General features: G+C 39.4%; 1 non-coding gene across 1 annotated transcript; it reads right to left on the bottom strand.

Annotated features, from left to right (window-relative positions):
• Positions 1-8,937: 8,937 nt before the first annotated feature.
• Trnat-ugu (transfer RNA threonine (anticodon UGU)) lies at positions 8,938-9,012 on the bottom strand. Its single transcript has one exon. It is a non-coding gene; the product is annotated as a tRNA-Thr (tRNA).
• Between the last annotated feature and the right edge of the window lie 3,103 nt (positions 9,013-12,115).

Here is a 12,115-nt window from a genome sequence, read left to right as displayed (position 1 = left end):
GACTACGAAGATCACTAGAGAAATTCTTTGAATACAAGTTGACGAGCAGAGGAGTATTCGACTATGTCATCAATAAATTAAAAACGAATGGTTTTGCATGATCGAAAGCCTTTAGTGGGCAATAAATGTAACTATGATGAATAACGAAAATAAATTCATACCTATATCATTAAAAGATATCAAGGTATAAGATGCGGAAGAATCAAAATTTTTCCACCGAATACTTTTCTTAACATCGCATGATAAGCATTTCATAGCTGCCATCACGTCCGCTCCACTACTTTGCTGAGAAGGCACGTGGCTGTCGGTCTCTGTCGCTCGTGCTGCAGCGACAAGATTCAAACAAGTTTGAATTCAAACGTCATCAGTTGCAGCAGGAGACAGGCAGAGACACAGATGTCGCACATGTAGAACGCTTCCATAATTATACCTGCGGTTGTGTTTTGTCGCCTGAAGCGTCGGTCGCTTCTGTCTCTTACGTAGGACGCGGCCTATGTCGACTATTCCACAGATGTCACACGCGACTACTTCGCTCTTCTCTGTTGCCAAATAAATAAAAAAATATATTTATTTTTTTTTTTTGGGAAAGAGGAAAAATTATGGACATGGAACTGTAACTTCAGAATTTTTTAAAGGCTTTTTTAAGGACTGCATTGACGGGCTTGCATGCGGACAAATTCAGTGCTGCGTGAAATTTGCCTGTAATATAATTTACAATTCGGATTTTTTACATTTTTGAATTCTACGTCATTGTTGATTTTATCAGAGTTCTCACCTTAGACGTAGAATTAGTCCTTCTGCCACAATATTAATTCCTCAGTCGCCATCGATGTTCTTCTCTTTGTTGACCGTGTGTATCTTCCTGAGTCGGCATCGCTTCACTTCACGAAGGCGGTGGAAACCAAGGAATACAATGCTACGACGCTTTAAATAATTCTCGTAAAACTTAGATACTTCTAACTATTTTTTATTCACAGCACAATAAGACTTGCTCTGCTCGTTGCACAAACCACAAATACTAACAACATGGCTGCCTTCCTGCACACACCAAAACGTACGTCCATCCTCTACAAGGTAACAATCGAAAGTGTCTCTTAACTCCTTCTGGAAGTATGAAACAAAAGAGAATCCAATATGCACATTACAGAGATTATATTCTACATCCCACTCAATTTAATCTTTGGCGCAGCCTTTAAGGTATTGTATGTCTCTGCATCAGAATGTATCATTATGTCTCACATGAAATTTCCACACATTTTGAGACTATCCGCAAATAAATGTCCAGTTCACCCTATATTCATGTCCACCTTCCAACTGAAATTACCTGTATTACTACGTCTGAAGCTCAGGCGACCTATTTCTCCTCCACATCTCACATTTATTACATTTACTCTGTTTGCCTGATCTGGGCTCTCATGATACCGCTCAGAATCTCTGTTTTCATTAAATAAACTATTTCCTTGCCACTTATCTACATTCTTCATTCTACTCAAGAAATATTCAACGTTATTATTCCTATGAATCCAAATCCCTTAATAGAAGGCAACTTTCTCATTTGTATCTCTACAGAATTCCTTTCACTATATGGACACCAAATGTTTGAACTTACAGTTCACATACTTTCCCTGTTTCTCCTGACACTCCACGTAGTCTTCTTAAAAGCTTCTGTAACATCAATTCGACTTTCTTTTGACCGGTATTCTTCCTGAAATTGATACGAAATCCTCAAAAGTTTAGTACTTATCTCGTACATCTGCTCCCCATCCAAAACTTTCTCCCTTTAAGAAGGCGCTTGCCCTTCTCAGTTCACCCTTCTCTACGAAATCTGCTGTAAACGGACTTCTCAAACTATTTATAAAAGACACATGCTCCATGTTTCGGTTTGGATGAAACACTACATTATTAAAACTACTACCATCCCTTATTTCTACCACAAATAATAACCTTGTAATACGTTTACTAAGTACAGCTTTTTCTGAATTATCTGCTCTGTCTTTATCCTGGAAATGATCTCTCCAATATTTGGACTTGTTCCATAGTCATTTTGCTATGTTAGTGTAAAACTTCATTTTAATAGCCAGTACAGAGAGGCACTTTACGAAGGGATTGAGCAGATATATGTCCTTACAGAAAGCGAAACCCGTGACTGTAGCTCACCGTGCATCAATGTATCTAGTAGGGCCGAAGGGTTTGTGTGAAATCACCACCTCGGATGTTTTCGACCTTTGTCCACATTTGCATAGAGGTCCCAAGTACATTTTGAATACTTTCCAGTTAAATTCAAAGTATGTGATTTTCACACAGCTGAGAAGGACCACTGGGTGATAATTAACCAAAGCATTCAAGGGGCATTATCTACGAGCAGTCAGACGAGTGAAGAGGATTCAGACCGACAATTGACATCAGTTCTGCTCTCTAACCTGGATAAGTTTCATGACAAGGAAGGGAATACAAACAATTTGCCTCTAATGCTGTCACCCAGTGTCGAACCACAGTGAAAGGATTATAACGGAGACTGTAAAATTTTGTCGTCTTGACTCTTATAACTGGTACAAAACCTAGGATGAACTTCTGCCTTCCAAAATACATCAATAATCTGCCTCATGATGCGACAGGGTTACGACTGAAACTTGTACCGATGAATCATCCACCTACCAACACAATAATGTAGATAGTGGATTACACACCATGTCCTACGTAAACGTCGTCGTTGGATATAGTAAGTAGGTAATTCCCCAGAAAAAAATTAAAAATATGAAATGTGATGTAAAATTTTGTGTTATGTAATATCTTGTGCAGACACCTTTTATTAACTTGACACGTTCCACATCATTACGAAGTGTCGTATTCATGATCAATGGAACAAGTACTAATCTAATCTAATCTAATAGTAAACTTGGCTCTCGTACCACAAAACAAGCTAAGAAGCACCAAGACACCTAGAAATTGACAACAAGGTAAAACCAGTTTGCAGCAGGCGATAAATTGCTTCTGAAGACAAAAGAGAAACAACACAAGAGCAAGCCTATAAGACATAAATTCTCCTACATCTATTGTGGATTGTGTCACGTGAGAAAAATAATACTTAACAATGGATTAGAAATCAATACCCTTGGGAGATGCGAATCGAAAGGTCGGTGACTTATAATGCACCTCAAAAGATTCACTGTATAGGATTTTTCAGGCGGCAGTCTCACAGTTGAGGGTGAGTGTACAAGGTAGAACAAAGGAGAATGATGTGGAGGAGTTTGTTGTGAATTGCATATAGAGGATTTTCTAGTAAGGTACACACCATTCATGGAGTAGTGAAAGATGATAATGGTGAAAGCATCAGACGAGACGTTGAACAAATTTACCCAATAGGGATTATTTATGTGTTATTGTTTTAATACTGGATGCTGTAAGTAGGAAGCAATGAGCTGCAACTGCCGGTAACAGTGGATCCATTTATGTTGTGTTGGACATGATGGTCTGCCGAGCCTATGAGGGTATTTTTTAATTGGATGAGGCACTGAACGATGATGTAGGGAATGTAAGATTACTGACACGCCACCTCACGTGAAGCTATGTGAATCCTATCAATCCAGGGAGAAAGATTTTCTTGTGTATATTGTGTATATTGTTCACATCTGGAAGAAATCAATTATTCTAATGTTGAAAGTCATATAGGAAACAGAAGTACGTCCATGGAATGTAGTGACCTGGTCAACAGTATTTCAAGTCAATAATTGGACGAAAGGGGACGTCACAAATCCAGGTATGGGAACTACGCTACGTAAATGTATTAACAATGTAATGTACCTGTATAGCACAACAAAGTATTGTCAGCCATATTTCTTGCTCGGATGTATCTTGTGAGTTTCAGAATAGCCATCTGAGAAGTACAATATCCAGTTCTTTTCAGATTTCCCAAAGTGTAAAGAGGTGGAAGTATTTGAGATAGAGAGGAAAACCTGTCATGAAAACCAAGAGAGTATGACTGTGCATGCTGACATTGCAATGGGTGTAAGGCACACCAATAATGAGATTAGTACACATGCTGAACTAAGTAGAGGGTATTCCATTTAGTGTCTTCAGATACCTCAGGGAACATCGTCAACTGCCTGCAGTGCACATTAACTTCAAGTTCATTATCTAATAACGAAATATTAAATGATAATTTGTCATAAACTTCAAGTGACCAACCAGAGATAAGAATTTTAAAAAACCTATTAAATTTGCAGTTGTTCATCTGCAGAGTCATGTTTGTATGTTAACGAATATTTGGATTTCTCACATTTTATAAGAACAAGGAGCCTGAGCTAAGTTTTTTCGCTTTTAAGATGCCAGGGAGCCAGATACATTTGTATTATGTTGACAGTATGTCATGATAGTTTGTTGTTCTTAAGGGGCAAATAGTCATAGTATTTTATTACTCATTGATTTTTGTTGAAACAAGTGAGCCACGATACTATGTACCCACGTGAGTTTGTTAGCAGTTTTATTAGGCAAGGATATTGAGTGTCAGTTTTATTACATATCTTTTGTTTCTTTGTGTCTAATATTCCTATTTAATACTGTTTCATGGCAATATGATTGATGTTTCTGATACTGCTAACGCGAAATGCCAAGACGGGTCACTTGACTGGAAAGGCAGCTCTCTGCAGAGAGTGATGTGACCTTGATGTACATGTCAAGTGAATCGACATGTCATGCTATGAGACAGCTGGCAAGGGGGGTGCCGACATCCTCAACAAATATGAGCCTCCTTTCTAGGATACTTATCTATAGATATGCTCCCACCACAACCCAGGCCACAGCTAGCCACACCGGCTTGGCCAGTTCTACCTCTGGGTGACCCAGTCCACTTACCAAGGGTACTGTCATAGAATATTATATTGTGCTTATCAGCTTGACATGATCTCAGTGACAATAAGCAGTCGATTCATGAAGCGAGATTACAAAGGACATCAAATCGATGTCCACGGCACCAGTTTTCATGAAGGCTGTTAGTCAACTTGAGTCGTTAGCAAACCTGTGTGACTTCAAGAGGAACTGCTTATATATTCATTATTGTATTGCCTACAGGGTCGTAGTAAACATGTGAATATTACTGATCTGATAATAGCTATGAACTCTTCCTAGGTTACACATTTAAAATATGAGTCTTGTGATACAGATGCATTCACGCTGAAGTTTCAGATGATGTCACATTTCTTAATTACTTGTTTGTCAATATGAACGTATTTGTGTTACTCTCCACAGTATAGCTTTGTTTGTGAGTCATGGACATAAACTTTTACTCTTACCCAGACTAACTATTAGAAAAATGGACAGACGCTAGAGCAGAAAATTCACTGTATGTGGACAGACGCTAGAGCAGAAAATTCACTGTATGTAATGTGGGACAGAACCAACTGTTGTCACTAGTAGGCTACAGAAATTAACCTTTATTCTAGCCAGTCGATTAATAACGATCGATGTGTTCCAGTAGTTACTTGAACAAACTTCTAACTTGAACTTAGGAGTCACCTCGTGCTTCCAATGAAGAACGAACAAGACTGTAAATGTTAGCACTCTCGGAAACTTATAATTTTCTGTATCGAACTTTTTGTAACAACAGTTCGTTCGATGAAGAGTGTGTTTGCTCGAGAACAGTGAAAAGTATTTCTGTATGTGCTTTATGTGTAATCTTTCAGTGACCACATCAGTGACTGGCCTGTATATACGACCAACAAGAACTCATTTACGCAATGACTTTGATCATCAGTGGTGTTGCAATTTGTATGTGTTTATAGTCTTATGGTATTTTATTATGAAGATAAGCTTTAATTATTTGGTACGAAATGTTACAGTTACAACAATTACTCGTAATTAGCAATATGTACTTCTACCTATTTTATACGGCGACAGAGGAGTTTATATATGAGACTGTATCTACTGTTTTTGATATTCATGAAATTTTCTTTGTATGTACGCAATGGGTACGTCGTAAAAGTTATACGGTATGAGAATTTACAGATGTGTACTTTTACAAACATACAGCAACACATCTGTCATACAGGTTGCTTTTGTTGGGTTTTCCTGTAGTTGCAAGTGCTTCTTTATACGTCAATATATTTTAATGAATATACATGTTCAGTGTAAAATACTATGTTGTAGAATATGTTTGTAAAGAAATACATTATTTGGTACTGTGACAGACCAAGTGTGGATGTAGAAACTAAGTTTTAAATTTATTTCAAGTACATGTGTAATTTGAACAAAAGCCATCCAAATTTATGGGAGATTGCAGGAGCAATGCAATCGTTCATAATCTGTAAAACCAGTTTACGTTTGTATGTAATATGATGTTAAATGTTGTTCCCTTCTTTACTTGCTGTATCCCCAATAAAGTACTTCCTCTGATCAGTTATATGGATGAGCATCAGGAGACCCATTAGTAACTGTTCTTGTGTATTTTCATGTTCGTAACCCAGTGTCTTTGTCGATAACAGAATAAAGGTGACCAGACCACAGCGTTTGTCCAGACCAGTCCCACCACAAAGGAGCATAATTTAATAATATAAGTCCCTTAACTTTGATCACATATTAGATCTCCAAACTAAAATTCTGAGTATATTTATGTCAAACAGAGAGAAATTGGTTAATTAATTAACTAGTCATAAATCTTAATTAAATAATACAACCTAGTCTAGGTCTGCAGATACTACAGAATTATGGTCTGTGTTAAGGATTTTCACCTGCATGGGGCAGGATAAATTTGCCATTCCCCATTTATTTAATATGGAAGACGCTAAAAATAACGAAATATAGCTTGGTTTCCTGGTTGTTACTTCCAATCGTCGTTGAAGCCACAGGGAGATGGAGACATAGAGTCTTCCACATTCTGGAGATTCCCCCAGTTGAGGCCAACGAACCTAAGGCAAGAACTTGGCCACTCCAGTTGGTCAGAATAATAGTAACAGCAACACATCCAGCTTCTGTTATGCTGTCATTCTCACACACTGTGAAGGTTCACTGTTGTCTGTCTACCAAGTCTTTAAGTAGTCCAGACAGCTGCTATTTAATTTATCCCAATGGAGTTACAAGAGGTAAAGAAATAGACCTGAAGTCAGTACAGTTACCACTGTTGCCAAATTTATTAAAGATGGCAGCTTTCCTTGGGTGTTCTCCACACCTACTCTTCGTGGGGGCAGATATGGCAATGTCGCACTGATGACATCACAACCCCACTCTGAGGAGATGTTGAACAGGTAGGAGCTTAACCCTTAAGAGGATGCGCAGATTTTCGTAACATGAGCAAGTGTCTAGCGTACTTTATGCACATGTACGGAATAACTGTCTTTATGTTACAAAGATAAAGAAGTATTAGTCACATTACAGTTTAACCTTAGTTTAATTAAGCATCGACAAAATAAATCTATATGTGGTATATCAATATTTAAACAAAGTATAATGAAACAAACTTTGATTTCATCACTTTGTTACCTCATAATAATCACTCACTTGGAGCATTATACAGCACAGTGGCATCGAATCCCAGGCAAACGCTTATTCGTTTACTGCTTACCTTGTAGAGAATTACCTTATTATGGAATTTCTGCTAGCTCCGATTCTGTGGCATTTTCTACACGGATCATAAATTTTTTCTCCCATAAACTGCTGGTTATGTTATTCATATTCCTGTTGCTCATTTTTATGGCTGACAACACAATTTCTAGCTGTATTAGCTGAGGCAATAATAACTGAATACGTATGGGCTCGCAACTGTAAAACAACAGTCAAGTGATGTAAGACAATGTTATTTGTGGATGCCGCACTTTATATATTGATGCTTCTGCTGTAAGTATATTACATGTAAGCATACGGCTCAGAATTGCCCCTGTAGCCTCCTACACAAGAAATGAAAGTAGGTGATAATGGATGTGCCTAAGGAAAATACTTTTCAGCAAATAAGGTGATGCAGCGGGATGGACTGAAGATGCACTTTGCAACTCATAGACACATCTGCCTATGCTGGATCTGTTTGTGTTTTTTGAAGTAGCTGGTCAATCCACAGTGCAGGAAACTACTTCGCCCCCATATCCGAGACTGCATGAACCAGAGGTGCTCACCATGGTGTATGGAGTCCAACAGATATAGTTCACAGAGGACGCTTGAAAAGGGTTTTGTTCTAGTGGAAAGCAGTGGGAACGAGACATTCACTCCATCCCTGAACTGAAAAATGGCAGGAGCCAATAGAATTACAGAATGCTAAATCGAGTCATATGATTGAGAAACTGGAGGATATGAGACGGATGCTATCTTATTTGCAGTCACTCAGTGAAACAACCATGAAGCACCAACAGCAACAGACATCGTCATCTGCCTCTGACTCACAGAAGAAGCATAAAAGTAAATACACCTATTACAGCTTCATATCTAATTCCGACTACATACCTTTATCTGTAGATTGTCTCTCCTTTATCTTTATAAGCATATCTTGACCAGCAGTAACCACTGGCTTGTGGGGACCTGCTGCAACCTCTGGAGGTTTGTCGGGATCTGCAGCAGCCTGAGGCCTGTTGGGACCATTAGCTATAGCAGCACCGTTGAGAACTAAATGCAGTTGTAGGGGAAGAAGCAATAGAAATGATTACAGGAGAATGGGCTGGCGACAATGAATGAGAGAAGAGAAGGATACATGAGTTCTGTAATAAATTTCAGCCAGTAATGGCGAATATTCTGTTCAAGAACCCCAAGAGGAGGAGGTACACTAGGAAAGGGCTGGTTGATATGGGAAGATTCCAGTTAGATTACATCATGGTCAGACAGAGATTCCGGAATTTCATACTGGATTGTAAGACGTACCCTGGAGCATATATAATCTCATATAGCAATGAAATGATAATTAAATGGACACCCTAGCTGCAAACAGGCGTTGATGTACTTCATTGGGAACATGTAGAAAATGTGTGCCCCAACCGGGACTCGAACCCGGGATCTCCTGCTTACATGGCAGACGCTCTGTCCATCTGAGCCACCGCGGGCACAGAGGATAGTTCGACTGCAGGGACTTATCCCTTGCACGCTCCCCGTGAGATCCACGTTCCCAACATGTCCACACCACTACATTCGTAGTGCGCCTAATAGATACCGCAATGTAGCAGTGATGAAGACTAGACCGAAGTTTAAGAGATTAGTTGGGAAGAATCAATACGCGAAGAAGTGGGATGCAGAAGTACTAAGGGACCACGAGATATGCTTGGAGTTCTCCAAGGCTATAGGTACAGCAATAATGAATACCTCTGTAGGCAGTACAGTTGAAGAGAAATGGACATATCTAAAAACGGTAATCACAGAAGTTGGAAAGATGAACGTAGCTGCAAAGAAGGTAACTACCAAGCCAAGAATACACGGGTAACAGAAGATACACATCAGTTCATCGATGAAAGAAGGAAATACAGAAATGCTCAGGGAAATTCAAGAATTTTTTTTTTTTGGTCATCAGTCTACTGACTGGTTTGATGCGGCCCGCCAAGAATTCCTTTCCTGTGCTAACCTCTTCATCTCAGAGTAGCACTTGCAACCTACGTCCTCAATTATTTGCTTGACGTATTCCAATCTCTGTCTTCCTCTACAGTTTTTGCCCTCTACAGCTCCCTCTAGTACCATGGAAGTCATTCCCTCATGTCTTAACAGATGTCCTATCATCCTGTCCCTTCTCCTTATCAGTGTTTTCCACATATTCCTTTCCTCTCCGATTCTGCATAGAACCTCCTCATTCCTTACCTTATCAGTCCACCTAATTTTCAACATTTGTCTATAGCACCACATCTCAAATGCTTCGATTCTCTTCGTTCCGGTTTTCCCACAGTCCATGTTTCACTACCATGCAATGCTGTACTCCAGACGTACATCCTCAGAAATTTCTTCCTCAAATTAAGGCCGGTATTTGATATTAGTAGACTTCTCTTGGCCAGAAATGCCTTTTTTGCCATATCGAGTATGCTTTTGATGTCCTCCTTGATCCGTCAGTCACAATATTTGGTTATTTTACTGCCTACGTAGCAGAATTCCTTAACTTCATTGACTTCGTGACCATCAATCCTGATGTTAAGTTTCTCGCTATTCTCATTTCTACTACTTCTCATTACCTTCGTCTTTCTCCGATTTACTCTCAAACCACACTGTGTACTCATTAGACTGTTCATTCCGTTCAGCAGATCATTTAATTCTTCTTCACTTTCACTCAGGATAGCAATGTCATCAGCGAATCGTATCACTGATATCCTTTCACCTTGTATTTTAATTCCACTCCTGAACCTTTCTTTTATTTCCATCATTGCTTCCTCGATGTACAGATTGAAGAGTAGGGGCGAAAGGCTACAGCCTTGTCTTACACCCTTCTTAATACGAGCACTTCGTTCTTGATCGTCCACTCTTATTATTCCCTCTTGGTTGTTGTATATATTGTATATGACCCGTCTCTCCCTATAGCTTACCCCTACTTTTTTCAGAATCTAGAACAGCTTGCACCGTTTTATATTGTCGACCGCTTTTTCCAGGTCGACAAATCCTATGAAAGTGTCTTGATTTTTCTTTAGCCTTGCTGCCATTATTAGCCGTAACGTCAGAATTGCCTCTCTCGTCCCTTTACTTTTCCTAAAGCCGAACTGATCGTCACGTAGCGCATTCTCAATTTTCTTTTCCATTCTCCTGTATATTATTCTTGTAAGCAGCTTCGATGCATGAGCTGTTAAGCTGATTGTGCGATAATTCTCGCACTTGTCAGCTCTTGCCGTCTTCGGAATTGTGTAGATGATGCTTTTCCGAAAGTCAGATGGTATGTCGCCCGACTCATATATTCTACCCACCAACGTGAATAATCGTTTTGTTGCCACTTCCCCCAATGATTTTAGAAATTCTGATGGAATGTTATCTATCCCTTCTGCCTTATTTGACCGTAAGTCCTCCAAAGCTCTTTTAAATTCCGATTCTAATACTGGATCCCCTATCTCTTCTAAATCAACTCTTGTTTCTTCTTCTATCACATCAGACAAATCTTCACCCTCATAGTGGCTTTCAATGTATTCTTTCCACCTATCTGCTCTCTCCTCTGCATTTAACAGTGGAATTCCCGTTGCACTCTTAATGTTACCACCGTTGCTTTTAATGTCACCAAAGGTTGTTTTGACTTTCCTGTATGCTGAGTCTGTCCTTCCGACAATCATATCTTTTTCGATGTCTTCACATTTTTCCTGCAGCCATTTCTTCTTAGCTTCCCAGCACCTCCTATTTATTTCATTCCTCAGCCACTTGTATTTCTGTATTCCTGATTTTCCCGGAACATGTTTGTACTTCCTCCTTTCATCAATCAACTGAAATATTTCTTCTTTTACCCATGGTTTTTTCTCAGCTACCTTTTTTGTACCCATGTTTTCCTTCCCAACTTCTGTGATGGCCCTTTTTAGAGATGTCCATTCCTCTTCAACTGTACTTCCTACTGCGCTATTCCTTATTGCTGTATCTATAGCGTTAGAGAACTTCAAACGTATCTCGTCATTCCTTAGCACTTCCGTATCCCACTTCTTTGCGTATTGATTCTTCCTGACTAATGTCTTGAACTTCAGCCTACTCTTCATCACTACTATATTGTGATCTGAGTCTATATCTGCTCCTGGGTACGCCTTACAGTCCATTATCTGATTTCGGAATCTCTGTCTGACCATGATGTAATCTAATTGAAATCTTCCCGTACCTCCCGGCCTTTTCCAAGTATACCTCCTCCTCTTGTGATTCTGGTACAGGGTATTCGCTATTACTAGCTGATACTTGTTACAGAACTCAATTAGTCTTTCTCCTCTTTCATTCCTTGTCCCAAGCCCATATTCTCCTGTAACCTTGTCTTCTACTCCTTCCCCTACAACTTATTCCAGTCGCCCATGACTATTAGATTTTCGTCGCCCTTTACATACTGCATTACCCTTTCAATATCCTCATACACTTTATCTGTTCATCTTCAGCTTGCGACGTCGGCATGTATACCTGAACTATCGTTGTCGGTGTTGGTCTCCTGTCGGTACTGATTAGAACAACCCGGTCACTGAACTGTTCACAATAACACACCCTCTGCTCTACCTTCCTATTCATA

The sequence above is a fragment of the Schistocerca nitens genome, chromosome 6 (assembly GCF_023898315.1).
Source record: "Schistocerca nitens isolate TAMUIC-IGC-003100 chromosome 6, iqSchNite1.1, whole genome shotgun sequence".
Taxonomy (NCBI): Eukaryota; Metazoa; Arthropoda; class Insecta; order Orthoptera; family Acrididae; genus Schistocerca; species Schistocerca nitens.
This window is presented reverse-complemented; position numbering and strand designations above follow the sequence as displayed.